Below are 17,353 nucleotides of genomic sequence, written 5' to 3'. Positions count from 1 at the left end.
ATTTTTCCACTTGAAATGATGTGGAATGACCTAGATGATATTGTGCTTAGAGAAATAGATCAGAGAAGATAAATACTGGATGTTATCACTTATATGTGGAATCAGAAATATAAAACAAGTGAACATATATAGTAAAACCAAAACAGCCTCACAGATATAGTGAACAAACTAGTTACTAGTGGTGAGAGGAAAGGGGGTGGGACAAGAAGGGGTAAAATATTAAGGGACACAAACTACTAAAAATAAATTAAATAAGCTCTGTGTCTATAGGAATTTCTGCTTGTATGTTTTAAACTTAAACAAGCCCCAGTTTGATCCTGGGGAAGCTAGTGGATGCTGGGGTGGGGAGAATCTACCTTTGTAAAATGGTTGCCAAGCTTTCAAATAACTCAAAGGCATCAGCTCCTCAGGCCACCCTGAGGTGAATGTGTGACAACTTTTACAATTCTTTCAAGAAAGAGAACTGTTAACAGAGTTTTTATATTTTCTAGATTTAATTTTGGTAACTTTTGTTTTCCAGAAAATTATTCACATAGCCTAACATGGCCAATTATAGCTATGAAATTGTACATTGTCTTTTTTAGATTTTTTTTTTTTTGCTGCAGTATTTCTTGTCTTAGTCATAATAAACTAACTTTTAAAGATTGCCTTTACAGGGTTCATCTATTTTCAGTTAGAAAAACAATACATTCCTTTTGCAGAAACCAACATTTATTTGTACCCATCAAGAAAATTGGTTTGTTTCCAATTAGTAATTTTAAGTTTTGTGTATTAAATTTCTCCTCCATTTCCAAAGTTCATAAATTTGACTTCAGTTCCTATGTTGAATGCATGCTTTGTGTAATTTCAGTCTTGTTAAGTAAAGAAAACTGTTTATATTTTTTCTTAGAAAATGGAAGCACAGCTGCCATAAAGGAAAACAGACATAAGCAACAAAGTTATACTGAGTGATACAGAGAAGAATACATTTTCAGCATCAATAAAACAAAGAGTTAAACTCAATCTCATATAAAGAATACCACAAATTAATTTAAAATGTAAAGAAAAACTGACATAGGGCATACATAACACATCTGAGGAACTGCAATACTCAAAAGAATATCAAAAGAAATACCTGAATCTACCTAGTTTTAAGAAAAAAAAATTTAATGACTTCCAATCACACCACTACATTTATATAAATATTAAAAAATTCTAGTTTGCCTTACCTGGCATTAAAGTCACCTTTTTTCACAACAGAAGCCAGCAAATACCCTTCAAGATGAAAAGTTAAGCACAGCTCTTTATGTTCTTCTATAGGAGGCGGGATCCTGATTGGATCATTGCAATAACCTGGTTCTCAGGGGGAGCCACTTCCCCCATTGGCTTAGCTTTCTCCCAGGTTCTCCAATGATATAAGATGCTGGGGCGCTTTGAAATTTCCTTCAAGGAGAGACTGGTGACAAATCTTGGTTACATGGTAGTTAATGATCATGTGCTTGTGGGAAACACTAGGAAATCAAAGATCTGTTTCCCCCTGGCTGTTGCTGGTAAAGCTTCATTTGGCTTCACCTGATGATAGTTTGGTCAAGATCAAGGAAGGCTCCTTCTCTGCTACCACTTAGTTTCCACCGGTGTTTCCTGACTTCTCTGAGCATGAGAGTTCCTGGGACTCTTGTGGAAAGCACAGTTCACCTGGTGCTTTCCAGAGGGCTCAGTAGTAGGACCAGGAATATGGATTTTCCACGGCACCTGGGGCTGCTTAACACCAGCAAAGGTGGGGGAAATACTGCTTCAAATCATTCAGTCTGTGATTCTTTATTCACAGCTTCATGGGTAGACAGATGAGATACAAAACACAGCACTAATTTAAACTGTACATTTCCATGAGTTTTGACATATGTATATACCTATAAAAGCATCAGCCTGATTAAGAGAAAAATACAGACCCATCTTCTTCCAAAGTTTCTCCATGCCCATTTGTAATCCATACCTCCCTCCTCCTGTCCTCAGTCAATCTGCTTTCTTCCACTGTATATAACATGGCATTTTATTCATTTATGTATTTAATTCAAATATAGTTAGTTACAATGTATCCATTTTTGTTGTAAAGCATAATGTTTCAGTTATATATATATTTATTTGTTTCCATATTCATTTCAATAAAACTTAACTACAAGATATTGAGTATTGTTCCCTGTGCCATACAGAAGATTTTTTCTTAAATCTATTTCTATATGTAGTAGTTAACATTTGCAAATCTCCAACTCCCCATTTACCCCTTCCCACCCAGTTTCCACCTGGTAACCATTGGATTGTTTACTACATCTGTGAGTCTGTTTTTGTTTCACAGCTGTGTTCACTGGTGTCTTCCTTTTTCTTTTTTTAGATTCCACATATGCGTGATACCCTATGGTATTTTTCTTTCTCTTTCCAGCTTACTTACAGTGACAGTTTTCAGGTCCATCCGTGTTGCTGCAAATGGCATTGCATTCTTTCTATGGCTGAGTTATGTTCCATTGCATAAATATACCACAATTTCTTTATCCAATCATCTGTGGATGGACATTTAGGTTGCTCCCATGTCTTGGCTATTGTAAGTAGTGCTGTTATGAACTTTGGGGTGCATGCATCTTTTTGAATTAGATTTCCCTCCATGTGGTAAGTCTATTTTTAGTTTTCTGAGGAATCTCCATCTTGTTTTCCATAATGGCTGCCCCAAACTCTATTCCCACCAACACTGTAGGAGGGTTCCCTTTTCTCCCCACCCCCTCCAGAATTTATGGTTTGTGGACTTTTGAATGATGGCCACTCTGGCTGGTGTGAGGTGATACCTCATTGTAGTCTTGATTTGTATTTCTCTGATAATTAGTGTTACTGAGCATTTTTATGTGCCTGTTGTTCATTTCTATGTCTTCACTGAAGAATTGCTTCTTTAGGTCTTCTGCCCATTTGTGGAGTGAGGTTTTTTTATTATTATTATTAAGTTGTATGAGTGGTTTATATATTCTTGAACTAAACCTTTGTCAGTTGTATTATTTGCAAATATTTTCTCCCATTCTGTAGGTTGTTGTTCTGTTTTATTTATGGTTTCCTTTGCTATGCAAAGGCTTCTAAGTTTAATTAGGTCCCATTTGTGTATTTTTTGTATGTGTGTCTCTCTGTATGTGTGTGTGTGTGTGTGTGTGTGTATAATTGAAATATAGTCAGTTTACAAAGTTGTGTCAATTTCTGGTGTACAGCATAATACTTCAGTCATGCATGGACATACATATATTCATTTTCATATTCTTTTCAACCATAAGTTACTCCAAGATATTGAATATAGTTTCCTGTACTATACAGTATGTACTTATTATTTATCTATTTTATATATATTAGTTAATATCTGTAAATCTCAATCTCCTAATTTATCCCTCCCTATCCCATTCTCTCCTTGGTAACCATTTTGTTTTCTATGTCTGTGAGTCAGTTTCTATTTTGTAAATAAGTTCATTTGTCTTTTTTTTATATTCCACATGTAAATGATATCCTATGGTATTGTTCTCTTTCTTTGTGGCTTACTTCACTTAGAATGACAATTTCCAGGTCTATCCATGTTGCTGCAAATGACATTACTTCATTATTTTTTATGGCTGAGTAGTATTCCATTGTATAAATACCACAACTTCTTTATGCAGTCATCTGTCCATGAACGTTTACATTGCTTCCATATCTTGACTATTGTATATAGTGCTCTTATGAACACTGAGGTGCATATCTTTGCAAATTATAATTCCGTCCAGATATATACACAGGAGTGGGATTATTGGATCATATGGTAAGTCGATTTTTAGTTTTTGAGGAATCTCCATACTGTTTTCCACAATGGCTGCACCAAACTACATCTACACCAGCAGGGCTTGAAGGTTCCATTTTCTCCACACCCTTTCCAGTGTTTATAATTTGTGGACTTTTGGATGATGGTCATTCTGCCTGCTGTGGTGATACCTCACTGTAGTTTTGGTTTGTATTTCTCTGATAATTAGCAACATTGTCATTTTTTCATGTGCTTATTGGCCATTTGTATGTCTTCATTGGAGAACTGCTTGTGAGGAATTCTGTCCACTTTGGGTTCGGGTTATTGGTTTTTGATTATTAAGTTGTATGAGCTGTTTATATATTCTGGAAATTAAGCCCTTGTCAGTCTCATCTCTTGCAAATATTTTCTCCCATTCTGTAGGTTGTCTTTTAGTTTTGTTTATGGTTTTCTTTGCTGTGCAAAAGCTTATAAGTTTAATTAGGTCCCATTTGTTTATTTTTGCATTTACTTCTATTGCTTGGGTTGACTGCCCTAGCAGAACATTACTGAGATGTACATCAGATAATATTTTGCCTATGTTTTCTTCTAAGATTTTTGCTGTGTCTTGTCTTTTATTGAAGTCTTTAAGCCATTTTAAATTCATTTTTGTGTATGTGTGAGGAAGTGTTCTAACTTCATTGATTTCCCTTCTGCTACTGAGTTTTCCCAACACCACTTGCTGAAGAGACTGTCTTTTTTCCTCTGTTGTGTATTCTTGTCTCTTTTGTCAATGATTAATTGACCAAAGTTCTGTGGGTTTATTTCTGGCTCTCTATTTTGTTCTATTGATCCATTTGTGTTTTCTCCCAATACTCAGCTCTTTTGATTACTGTGGCTCTGTAGTATTGTCTAAAGGCAGGGAGACTTATTTGTGGAGCTTTGTTCTTTTTCTTCAGTATTGCTTTGGTGATTCTGGGTCTTTTGTGATTCCATGTGATTTTCAGGGATGACTTGTTCTAGTTCTGTGAAAAATGTCACGAGTAATTTGATAGGGATTGCATTAAATCTGTACATTGCTTTGGGTGCTATGGGCATTTTCACAATAATGCTTCTTACAATCCAAGAACATGAGATATTTTTCCCATTTTTAAGTCATCTTTAATTTCCTTAATCAATGTTTTTTAGTTCTCTGCATCTAAGTCTTTCACCTCCTTGGTCAAATTTATTTGTATTTTATGTTTTTGAATGTGATTTTAAAAGATATTGTTTGTTTACTTTCTTTTTGTAATAATTCATTATTAGTGTAAAGAAATGTTACTGATGTCTGTATGTTACTCCTGTATCCTGCAACCTAGCCATATTCTTTTATCAGCTCTAGTAATTTTTGTGTGTTGCTTTTGTTTTTTTCTATATATTGCATCAAAAAAAGTTTTCCTAAGCATTTACTGTCTACTCTTTGTCTGGCATTGATGTTAATTATCTCATCAAATTCCCACTTTTTTTTGAAATAAACTGAGATAGATATCCTTCTCATTTTGATAAATAAGAAAATCAAGTTCCCCCAAATGATGCATTTCATGCCTAAAGGCATTCAGATAAGATGATAGACAATATGTGGTCAATGCCTAGGTTCTAGCCCAGGAATTCGTATCATTTCTATTCTGCAACACATGGTCCAGTAGGAACCTGACAATGTTCATCTAAAGAAAACACGGCGTTTTATATGAGGGACATCTTTCTGTAACTGGCTGCTTTCACTCAGCATAAATATTTTCAGATAGATAAATGAACAAGTATGCCAACTACAGAGATACACTGTATACTACAGGAAATATGCCCCAATTTTAAATAACTTTAAATGGAGTATAATCTATAAAAATTTGAAACTATTTTATACACATGAAACCAGTATAATATGTTAAATCAAGTATGCCACAAAAAAAGAACACTCTTTTAACCTCCATCCAGGCCAAGAAATTGTGCTTTTCTAGCCAACCCCGAATACCCTCCCTCTGCCCCTTCCCAATCTCAACCAGCTCCCTATTTCCAAAAGTACTGACTGTCCTGATTTTTACAGTCATTAATCTCCTTGAGTTTCTTTATTCTTACCACCCAAGTGTGCCTCTCTAGACCCTATAGATGAGGCTTGCTCATTGTGTTGATGTCTTTAAATCACTTTTAGTCTGTACGTGCCTCCTCCATTCCTTTCTCTGTCTAAAACTGTATCCATGGAAAATCCTAAGCCCTTCCCTCTATAGTTTTTTTCCAGAATGGATTTTGCGGACTGTGTACTCATGACACAGTTCAGCACATCCCTCTCTTCTCTCCGTTTCCTGCAGATTTCCAGCTGTCTTCAAGGCTTGATCAGACTCAGAGTAAGGATGTTTGCTGAGACCCGAGGTAATATGTGCTCTTTCATCTTCATCAGGGGCCACATAACGTCTGGTTGTTTGCCTTTTTTGAGATGTGAGCAGGGATGATATTCTATGCTTACATTCATCAATCCATTTGGAGCTGAAAAATGATCACACCAGTTATTTTTCATTTGTCAGCATCTTTAATTTTATAAAGAGACATTTCCCTTCATCTACTGTTGGGTCACCCGTTGAAACAGTTCATAGAGGAAAGGCAGGTCAGATGGGTCTTTATTTTCATTCATTTATCCATCATCAAGATAATGATGATTCCTATGATTCTGCAAAGACGATGAAATAATTTTTAAAACATGATGAAATCAAGGCTTAAAGTACATTTGATGGCGTTTAATACATTGAGTTATTATATCTGTTGATGTTCAAACTGACTCATCTTTAACCAGGTGGGGCCTCTTCAGGTTCACTCTTAAGTCCTTTTAATGTGACCCTAGTTGTCAGAATGCTCCCTTGATATCTGGTTTGCTAAGATGTTTCCAGCTTATCTTGTATATTTCCTGCCCATGATTAGAATCAATCATTTCTCTAGAAATGTTGGTTTCTTTTAAAGTGGGAAGTGATATTGAATATTTACTACTGAACATTGGAATCCCCCCTGCTTTTGGCTGGAGCCAGATATTAGATACGTGATAAAATACTCAATAGTTGATAGAGGTACAGTCAATTCAATTGGTCAACTCTAAGATTTTTACTGAATCTCTTTTGTTACATCTATATCTCCTTTCTTCCTCACTGGGAAAGCTGCTTCTCAAGGACACAGGGACTCTGAATTAAAATATCCAAGTAGGTAGTCATTTGTTTCATCTCAACTGATGCACACTAAAGCTCAGATGAACACTGTCCATAATACTTATAAGTCATCAATGAGAGAAATTGAAAATAATTGGAATAAATGGGAAGATATTCCATCCACATGGATTGGAAGAGTTAATATTTTAAAACTGCCCATATACCCAAAGCAATCTATAGACTTAATGCCATCTTTAATAAAATCCAATGACATTCTTCACAAAAATAGAACAAACCATCCTAAAAGTTGTATGGAACCACAAAAGACACCCAATAGCCAAAGCAATCTTGAGAAAGAAGAACAAAGCTGGAGGCATCACATTCCCTCATGTCAAAGTATATTACAAAGCTATAGTGATCAAAACAGTATGGCATTGGCATAAACACAAACCCACAGATGAATGGAACTGAATACAGAGCTCAGGAATAAACCTATGCATATATCATCAGTTACTTAAGTCTATTTACAAAATCATGGCTAAGAATATACAATAGGGAAAGGACAATCTCTTCAGGTAAATGCTGATGGGAAAGCTAGACAGCCACAAGCAAAAAAATGGAAACAGGGCCACCATCTTACACTATCCACAAAAATTACTGAAAATGGATTAAAGCCTTTAATGTAAGATCTGAAAGTATATAACTCCTAGGGAAAAATAAAGGCAGTCAGCTTCTTGACCTGAGCATTGGTAATAATTTTTTTGGATCTGCCTCCAGAGCAAAGGGAACAAAAGCAAAAATAAACAAATGGGACTATATGAAACGCAAAATCTTCTGCACAGCCAAAGAAACCATCAAAAAAAAAAAAAAAAGGTCGATCCAAATGGGAGAAAATGTTTGAAAATCATAACTGATATGCAGATAATATCCAAAATATAAGAGAAACCATACAAGTCAGTAGGAAACAAAAAAATAAACAAGTGCTATGATGAAAAATGGGTAGAGTGGCTAAATAATTTTTTTATTGAGTTATAGTCAGTTTACAATGTTGTGTCAATTTCTGGTGTACAGCAGAATTTTTCAGTCATACATGAATATATATATTCATTTTCATATTCTTTTTCACCATGAGCTACTACAAGATCTTGAATATATTTCCCTGTGTTATAAAAGAATATTAAGATATACCTGTGGCCAATAGGTACTTGAAAAGAAGCTCAACATCACTAATCATCAGGGAAATGCTAATGAAAACTGCAATGAGACATAACCTACACCAAATACAATGGCTATCAGATATATAAAAAATAAATATTGGAGAGGATGTTGAGGTTAGTAAAGCCTTGTGCACTATTGATGGGAATGTAAATTGATGCAGTCACTATGGATTACAGAATGAAGTTTTCTCAAAAAATTAAAAACAGTACTACCATACAAAGCAGCCTTCCACTTCTGGGGTTTATCCAAAGAAAAGGAAAACAATAACATTTTTTTAAATTGAATGACACTCAGTTACAATGTGTCAGTTGCTGGGGTACCATACAATATCCCAGTCATGCATATAAGGAAAACACTAAGTTGAAAAGATATATGCACCCCTATGCTCACTGCAGCATTATTTACAACAGCTAAGATATAGAAACTATCCAAGTGTTCAATGACAGATGAGTGGATAAAGAAATGGTGATATAGGTGTACAATGGAATATTATTCAGCCAAATAAAAGGATGAAATCTTGCCATGTGACAATAGGAGGGACCTCAAGAGCATTATGCTAAAAAAAAAAAAAAAACTTAGAAAAAGGCAAATACTAGGGGATCTCACTTATATGAGGAGTTAAGAAAAAAGATCCAAGCTTATAGATACAGAGAACAGATTGGTGATTCCAGAGTCAGGAGGTGAGTGTGGTGAATTGGGTGAAGGTGAAGAGGAGCACTAACTTCCAGTTTTAATACAAATAACTCATGGAGATGTAAGAAGCAGCATGGTGACCATACTTAATAATAATAGATTGCATATTTGAAACTTGCTGAGAATTGACCTTCAGAATTCTCATCAGAGAAAAACATTGTTTATGTCTGTATGGTGATAGTTGTCATCTAGATTTGAAATAGGAAAGAACAAACCTGACTCAATATTGATCTGTTTCTTTGATTTTAACCTTTGTGTTCTATTGCTTTTGCTACAAAGTAATCACTGAAAGAATGTTGCCTCCAGCCTGAAATGTACAGGAGAGCCTATTCTCAAGGTTCTGACCTTTAAAGAAGAACAACTTCCCTTTCATATAAAGAGGGGAAAAAAACTGCAAAAGAGAGAATAACATTTGTCTTGTGGCGATTTATAGGAATATTGTGACCAGATCTACAGCAATGATCAAAGGATTCAGGCACCAGGAGGTTTGCCCCAACCAACCATAACCCCTCCCCTTTCAGTATAAAAGAAACCTGAATTCAAACTTGGGTAAGAAGGTTTTTGGGGACACTAGTCTGCTATTATCTCCATCTGCTGGCTTTCTGGATAAAGTCACTATTCCTTGTCCCAACAACTCCTCTCTCGATTATTGGCCTGTTGAGTGGCAAACAGTACCAGCTTGGACTCTTCAACTGACTTGTTGTGGTGATTATTTCACAATATTGTACAAGTATGGAATAATTATGGTGCACATTTGAAACTAACCTAATGTTGTGTGCCAACTATACCTCAAAAAAAAAAAAAAAGCTACAGTATCCTAAGATAAATATAAAATAGATGAAGCTGTGACTTCTGAAAAGTTAAAACTTTAGTTGCATCACATGTCAGTTCTCTCCTTCCCCTTCCCTCTGTTTTGTTTGTACCATTTCTACATTCTCAGAACATAAAGCCATTAGGAGACAGGCTGGGACCTGGATCCCTTTAGCCGAGTGCTCATGTTGATTTTGTGGCAGAAAAGCCCAGTGACACCATGTCTGCTATGGGGCCAGGTACTGTCTGTCCTCTGTCTAGGACATGTGTTTCTGTATTTCAACTATTCTTTATAATTTTTAATTTTTAAAATGAAGTAATTTTATCAGGAAGCAAAGTAAGGTGGAAACAGTTGATCTTTTTCTCATTTGTCCAGTCTCCTACAAAAGCTCTGTATAGTGTTGGACATTGAAACCATCCAGACTTAGAAAAACTACCTGGGCCACCAGAGTAAAACCTCAGAGTGTCACAGTAAGTGAGCTGTACTTTACAATTTCATGTTTGTGCAATGAATTGTAAATTAATTAATCAGTTGCTCTCTTCACTCATAATTTGAGAGTCTCTGGCTTTTCTAATAGTTTATTTTTGACTTCCTCTCTAAAATTTAGTGGCTTTAGTTTAATTCATTGGAAAAGTGAAGATTGTGGACAGAATAACAGAAATGCTGGTATTACTAGGTTATAACTGAAAGCCTTAAAAATGTTGAATGACTGTATTTACTCCTAACCCACACTTTATGGAAATGCAGTATTGTATATTTCATGTTTACATTAAGAGCTATATTATAAATTACATTGAACTTAAAGTGGCTTTGAGTGATTAATTTGCTTTTCAGAGTAGAACTTTCCCCTGCATTCCAGTAATATCTTTCAATTCAAAACACATTTGAAAAAGATTCTTATCAAATTATTTTCTTCAGAATGAGTGATAGGACCATACATTAATACTTCTCACTAATGGTAACACCTCAGCCATCTGGAGCTGTCAAAGAATGAGTTCTGTTTAACAACAAAATAGGGGTAGAAATCATTCTAAAATATAATGTACAGTTCCTTGTCTTCTTAAGTTGATAAATTACACTCCTGTTGCTAGTATAGAACCATCACTGTGCATATGATGGCTATGTTTTCCTGCCCTAAACTATGATGCCTCTAGTTAAAAATTCTTTTGTTCATTTGTTGTACTTTTCCTGTCCATCCTGAGCTGCTTATAAGTGCTATTTATGTGTGTAATTGTGGTTGTTTATTCCTCCTAGTGGTCCTGGGGACAAATAGCAAGTTGTATGAAATGTAAGTTTTAAAAGACCAGAAGGAATTCCTGAGTGGTTCTTTTGTGAATGAAACATACATGAGGCTTACCTTGTAGTGCATGGAATTTTTAAAGTATCCCTTACGACCTTTCAGAGGCCTCCTCCTACCTTTAGCAGAGAGAGAGGGGGTTATTATTATTAAGCTAAATTTACCAAGTAGATGACATGTTGCTATTTTTATATATTCATTTAGATCAGCTAACTTAATACCTTTATTAATAGGTGAGGCTGTCTTCAAAGGAACCAAATGAAAAAGATGATGGAGTTTTTAAGGCTCCTGCACCACCACCCCAAGTGATAAAAACTGTGATAATACCTACTCAGCCCTACCAAGATGTAGTTACTGCACTGAAATGTGGAAAAGGAGACAAAGAAGTAGGCAGCTATGTACAGTTTTACTGCACTTAGATAGAATTTTGTGTGTTATCCAGCCTTTTAATGTCCTGAACACACATTAGTACCCTGGTTCTCAACTTTTGAACCACGAACTTATCCTACTACTACCAATGTTTTACAGCATTTCTTTCGGTTGCCATCTGATAATAGAGCCCAGGAAGCCCACAGATTTAAATACGCTACTTCAGAGTTACAAGGAAGTGGACTTCTGTTTCCTTGGCGGTTATATACTGTTGTTCAGGATTTGAAGCACTTCAGTGATGTGGTGGAATTTGGTGAAACTGAGTACTTGTTAAGTGGCTTGAAGAGCTCCCAGGCCTCTAAACACACTTTGCCTTAGGTAAGATCTTATTTTTGTATTTGATAATCGTATGCATCCTCTTTCTCAGTAAAAAATTCTAACTGGCAAAGCCAAACATTTATGATTTTGTTATCATCGGTGTAGGTTATAGCCAGTGATAAGTTAAAATGTGATTGATTTATTTAAGGGACTTGATTATACATGGATGGAGGGAAGTTGGATGATGTAGTCTTTCATAAGGATAGAATAGGATTCAGCTTCCAGATGCTTAAAAGAGTGTTATGCTAAAGAATCTTTTCAGCTCTTTCTTACCCCAAATTTTACATGTACAAATGATAAATTTGATTGTAGTATGATTTGATTGGAATCGTCTTTTACATACTATAATGGATTTAATATCTTGATTTGACTGAATTATCTAGACATTTGGAATATGTCCAATTAGATATTATTTATAACCTTTATGAATGAGAAGCATTATGAAAGGTAGCTGAGATTACTTTTGCTTACTAGTAATAATGTAAGGAATACACTGAAAGTGATCATGTTTTATTTATATTTTTAATGTACTGTGCCTAATCCCATACTATGCATCAATAAGTTTTTAATAATTTGGTTTGCTCATTTTTTTTTATTGTGATCTGTATGGACGATGCTTTGACACCACCCACCCCCACCCCACCGCGTGTCCTTTTGCTTGTTTTGGTACTACGCAAACAAAAAACGAATGCACTAGGTATTTTAGTTCCCCTAACCTAGTCTCTTTTCTTCTAGTGTTACGAGCTTGGCTACTAAATGTGCCATGCCCAGTTTTTTAATGTACCCAAGAGCACATGAAATGCTAGCTATGTTCTTTATTTTTTTTAACTTTTCAAAATTGAGTTATAGTCATTTTACAAATTTGTGTCAAATTCCAGTGTAGAGCACAATTTTTCAGCTATACATGAACATATATATATTCATTGTCACATTTTTTTCGCTGTGAGCATCCATAAGATCTTGTATATATTTCCCTGTACTATACAGTATAATCTTGTTTATCTATTCTATATTTTGAAATCCCAGTCTGTCCCTTCCCACCCCTCACCCCCTTGGCAACCACAAGTTTGTATTCTATGTCTATGAGTCTGTTTCTCTTTTGTATTTATGATTTGGCTTTTTTTTTTTTTTTTTGGATTCCACATGTGAGTGATATCATATGGTATTTTTCTTTCTCTTTCTGGCTTCACTTAGAATGACATTCTCTAGGAACATCCATGTTGCTGCAAATGGCGTTATGTTGTTGGTATTTATGGCTGAATAGTAGTCCATTGTATAAATATACCACATCTTCTTTATCCAGTCATCTGTCAATGGACATTTAGGCTGTTGCTGCTATGAACATTGGGGTGCAGGTGTCTTTTTGAAGTAGGATTCCTTCTGGATATACGCCCAGGAGCAGGATTCCTGGGTCATACGGTAAGTCTATTCCTAGCCTTTTGAGGAATCGCCATACTGTTTTCCACAGTGGCTGCACCAAACTGCATTCCCACCAGCAGTGTAGGAGGGTTCCCTTTTCTCCACAGCCTCTCCAGTATTTGTCATTTGTGGACTTTTGAATGATGGCCATTCTGACTGGTGTAAGGTGATACCTCATTGTAGTTTTGATTTGCATTTCTCTGATAATTAGTAATATTGGACATTTTTTCATGTGCCAATTGACCATTCGTATGTCTTCCTTGGAGAATTGCTTGTTGAGGTCTTCTGCCCATTTTTGGATTGGGGTGTTTGTTTTTTTCTTATTAACTCGTATGAGCTGATTGTATATTCTGGAGATCAAGCCTTTGTCAGTTTCATTTGCCAAAATTTTCTCCCATTCCGTAGGTTGTCTTTTTGTTTTACTTACGGTTTCCTTTGCTGTGCAGAAGCTTGTAAGTTCCATGAGGTCCCATTTGTTTATTCTTGCTTCTATTTCTGCTATGTTCTTTAAAACCTTGGATGAGTCACAGCAGCATCAGGTATTGAAGTTCCTGGGATTGAGAAGCATTATTTAAAAATCCTACTTTATTTGGCTATTAAAAAATACTTTCTTTCATCTGTAAGTATTTCCTAATTATGGGTTGAGTTAGTCTTACTTGCTAAATATTTAGAGTTTAATGCCAGAAGTTTTTTCTTAATAAATTATGTAAGGTTATTTTCTCATGACCTTTCTTCTCTTAACTTGTCAGTTTATACTATTAAAACGCTATTTAGTTATCATAGCTCACATCCCATACCAGAGATTTAATTCTGTAAGTATTGATTCTCTGTAATGAAAAACTACTGAAAAAATGTTTTACTAATTTTTGATATTAATAGCATAGAAAAAAGTAAAAAGATACTAACAATTTTTTAACATTGTGTCTGGATGCTGAATATAGGACATAGCCCATGATGAAAAAGAATCAGTTCCTCATTTTCATTAGGACTTTGACACATTCTCTTAAAAGTAAAGCATACATATAAAAGTTGGGTTTAACTTTTTTGAAGTTAGAAAAAAACATTACTAATCATGATCAGTAGTGGTATTTTCAGATGGCTTTATTATGTTTTTGTTCAAGGAAATCTCCCAAGGCCTATGGCATTTTAATTTCCCAAAATATTTTGCTCTGTAAACATTTAGTTACCTAGTCAGAATTTTGAGGGTTCAAAGCTTAAATCTTTAGATAGTTAATTCTGTTTCTGTGCATTGAAATAAGTGTTAAGTACAGAATGTCCCACATGTTAGAATATCCCAACCCAGACCTTTTTGTTATATTAATGCTTACCTACATCACCTTCAGTACGTGTAGATTTTATTATAAGCAGAGTGTCCTAACTCTACCTTCTCTGAATGATTTTGAGAGCATATTATATTAATGGTTTTGTAAAAATTACTTGCTTCAGCCAGACCTGATAGGTTTATTGTAAAGAAATGAGTCTGAATGTGCTGATTTGAGCATCCTAGCTTTATATATTGACACAAACTCAGCTGTGTTTATTTTACATAAAAAATAGCTGTTTCTGATATAGATTTTACATTTATACTATTGTACTTAGTTATTGACTTAAAACTGAAATTTGATGTTTACTGTATCATAAAGAACACAGGGTGAAGGGTATTTTAACATAGGATTATACATAGCTGAAAAAATATTTTGTAAACTCATTTAGCACAGAATGGCCCCCCAAATATGTAATTCCACTTAAATTCCCCAGAGCTAGAACATTTATATAGGGAAGTTCTGAAGGAAGGAAAATTTTAAGCAGTGGTGCTCTATTTATGTATTTATCTAATTCACATTTTCCTAGAATATTTAAAGAGGGAGAATTCATTAAGCAGTTTAACTGTGCTGAGAACAGAAAATACTTACCTGGCAGTCAGCCTCTGCCTCACCAGAACACCACGAATCACATGGGCAAAGCAGTGGGAAGACTGCATGAGGGCCATTACTGGGGTGCTGCTCAGTTTAACTAGTGATAAACATAAGTCATATTTTCTATATAGATTCTCACTGAAAGATTGCATTACATGTAAAAACAAGTTAATCCCCTTGTTTCTTCTTTTCTTAATGTCGTCATTTTAAATTGCCATCATATAATTCACTTATTCATGTATAGATTTAAGTGCTTTTAAGAGTTGATATTTTTAGAACGAGCCGGGTAGCTTGGCTTAGAAATATTATAGCCAACAGTGTATCTCATTAAAGAAATACCTATACATTTTAATTTTATTGTTAGTATTGTTACTGTCATAAAAAATAATGACAATCTCTACATTCTTCCCATTCCCTGTATCAGAATGGGGCAGCACCAAATCAGGAGAACAGGATGGCGTGATGGGCAGAGTGATGAACTATATGCTTCAGGTTCCAGAGTACCTACTTCAGGAGCAGAGATTTGATATTTGATTGCGGGTGAGTTGAAATGACTATTTCAGAAATGAGGAATCTGCCAGCCGGTGAGCCAGGCATGCCACCACCCACTTGTGCCAGCGGAACCTGTCCTGGGCAGTGGAGCAGCGAGTGGGGATCGTGAGACCAGGTCTGAGCGAGGACTACGTGCAGCCACCACCGAGTCAGCACCTGAAGGACATGGAGGAAAGGCTGGCAGAAGCTGTTGCCAATGTGGATGACGGCACCCTGGTTGGTGGTCCAGCTGGGTGGGCAGTTTAGGGAGCAGGCAGCAGCAGCAAAGGAGACACCAGCCAGTAAACCAACTAGAAGGAGTCTGCCCTGCTCCCTCTCTCTGTTCCTCCTCAAGGGAGAGCTGGGCCAGAATGGTGAGGAGAAGTCACTGCCCAATGCAAACCACATTCCTAAAATCCATGAAACTCAAAAGTTGTGATCCACTACCCTAGGCTGTTGATTGGCAGTTAAAATGTTACTGTTGTAAAACTCACTTGGAGTCTCAAACACAAAGCCTTGCACCTTTCTGCCAGGGTACCTTTAAAGACCCCCTCAACATCCTTTCGCATCACCATGTTTCCTGCCTGAGTTTCTGGATGAATCCCTGTGTTTGCTTTTCTTTTTCTCTTTCCCACCTCTGCCTGGGCTGTCCCGTTGACTGAGCAAGTGGGAGAACCTTGATGGGTGATGCACATGTGCGTTTGGCAGAATCAGAAGGTCTATTTTCTGGTAAAGACCACAGAACATTCAGGTCTGAGCTCTCCACTCTCAGAAATGCCCCCTGGCTTGTCAACCCAACCAACAGAGAAACAAAGTCTCAATAAAATTAGGAAGTGATCTATGAGTCAGAGTTGATCAAAGTGACTTGGAGAGGATATTAAATGTGGAAGGCACACCGGCATGTTACTTTGACAAACAAATTATAAAACTGACAATATCTAGATAAAAAAATGACGCTACTGGATTTAACCGACATCTTTGCCTATTGCCTCTTCCTTGGTCAATCAGAGCAGTAATTGACCATTTGAACAGAGATGGGGTCAAAGTTAATGAAGGAAATACTGAGGCTGCATTTAATGCAAGGCTTGGACATTTTAGCTCCAACAGACACAATAGGTTTTTTCCTTTTTTTAAAAAAATATCTGGTCTAAAATATAATTATTATTCATTAAGGATTAATTTTAGATCATGTGATCCTTCAAAATTTGGACTTAAGTGACATTTATATATATTTGATTGGTAAACATTTACTTTTTAAGTCAATTAAATAAAGTTCTTTTACAAATTCACTTTGATGACACCCTCTGAAGGTAGGGACATATCATTTATAACACATGCACAGACAGACATCCATCCAGGTGGACACAAACAGAGATCTTACAGTTTTCCTGCTTGAGTTTAAAAAGCTTCTTTCCTTCTTTTTTTTTTTTTTCTCCCTTTCCCTTTCATTATATGCTAGTTAAGCCAAGGTTATAGTCTCAAGTGAAGGGCGCTGTGTGTACGTTTCAAGGACATGTTAAGAGTTACAACTTCAGTCTTTCTTCTAGGAATACTTTTGTTCTCTCAAGGTCAGCATTTTGAAAAGATGTCCTTATCAAGTCAGTTTTATCTACAGTTTTGGAATGTCAAAAAAACTCCATCCTAGCATTTCAGAGTTGAGCTCTTGCCAGTACTGGCTTCATTGCAGTCACACAGGAAGCCAGCCAGAGATCCAGGCTCTCCAGGAGCTGTTCCAACTTTGAGGTACAGTTTCCAATTATTAACTTTGTCTCCTAAATCAGTTATGATGTGAACAATGTT

General features: G+C 35.9%; 2 pseudogenes; both read left to right on the top strand.

Annotated features, from left to right (window-relative positions):
• Positions 1-17,353, top strand: part of LOC116667318 — a 434,058-nt pseudogene that overhangs the window by 10,252 nt on the left and 406,453 nt on the right.
• Positions 10,127-17,353, top strand: part of LOC102510696 — a 34,710-nt pseudogene continuing 27,483 nt past the window's right edge.

The sequence above is a fragment of the Camelus ferus genome, chromosome 11, assembly GCF_009834535.1.
Source record: "Camelus ferus isolate YT-003-E chromosome 11, BCGSAC_Cfer_1.0, whole genome shotgun sequence".
NCBI lineage: Eukaryota > Metazoa > Chordata > Mammalia > Artiodactyla > Camelidae > Camelus > Camelus ferus.
Note: the sequence above shows the minus strand (reverse complement) of the source record. Positions and strands in the feature narration are given on the sequence as shown.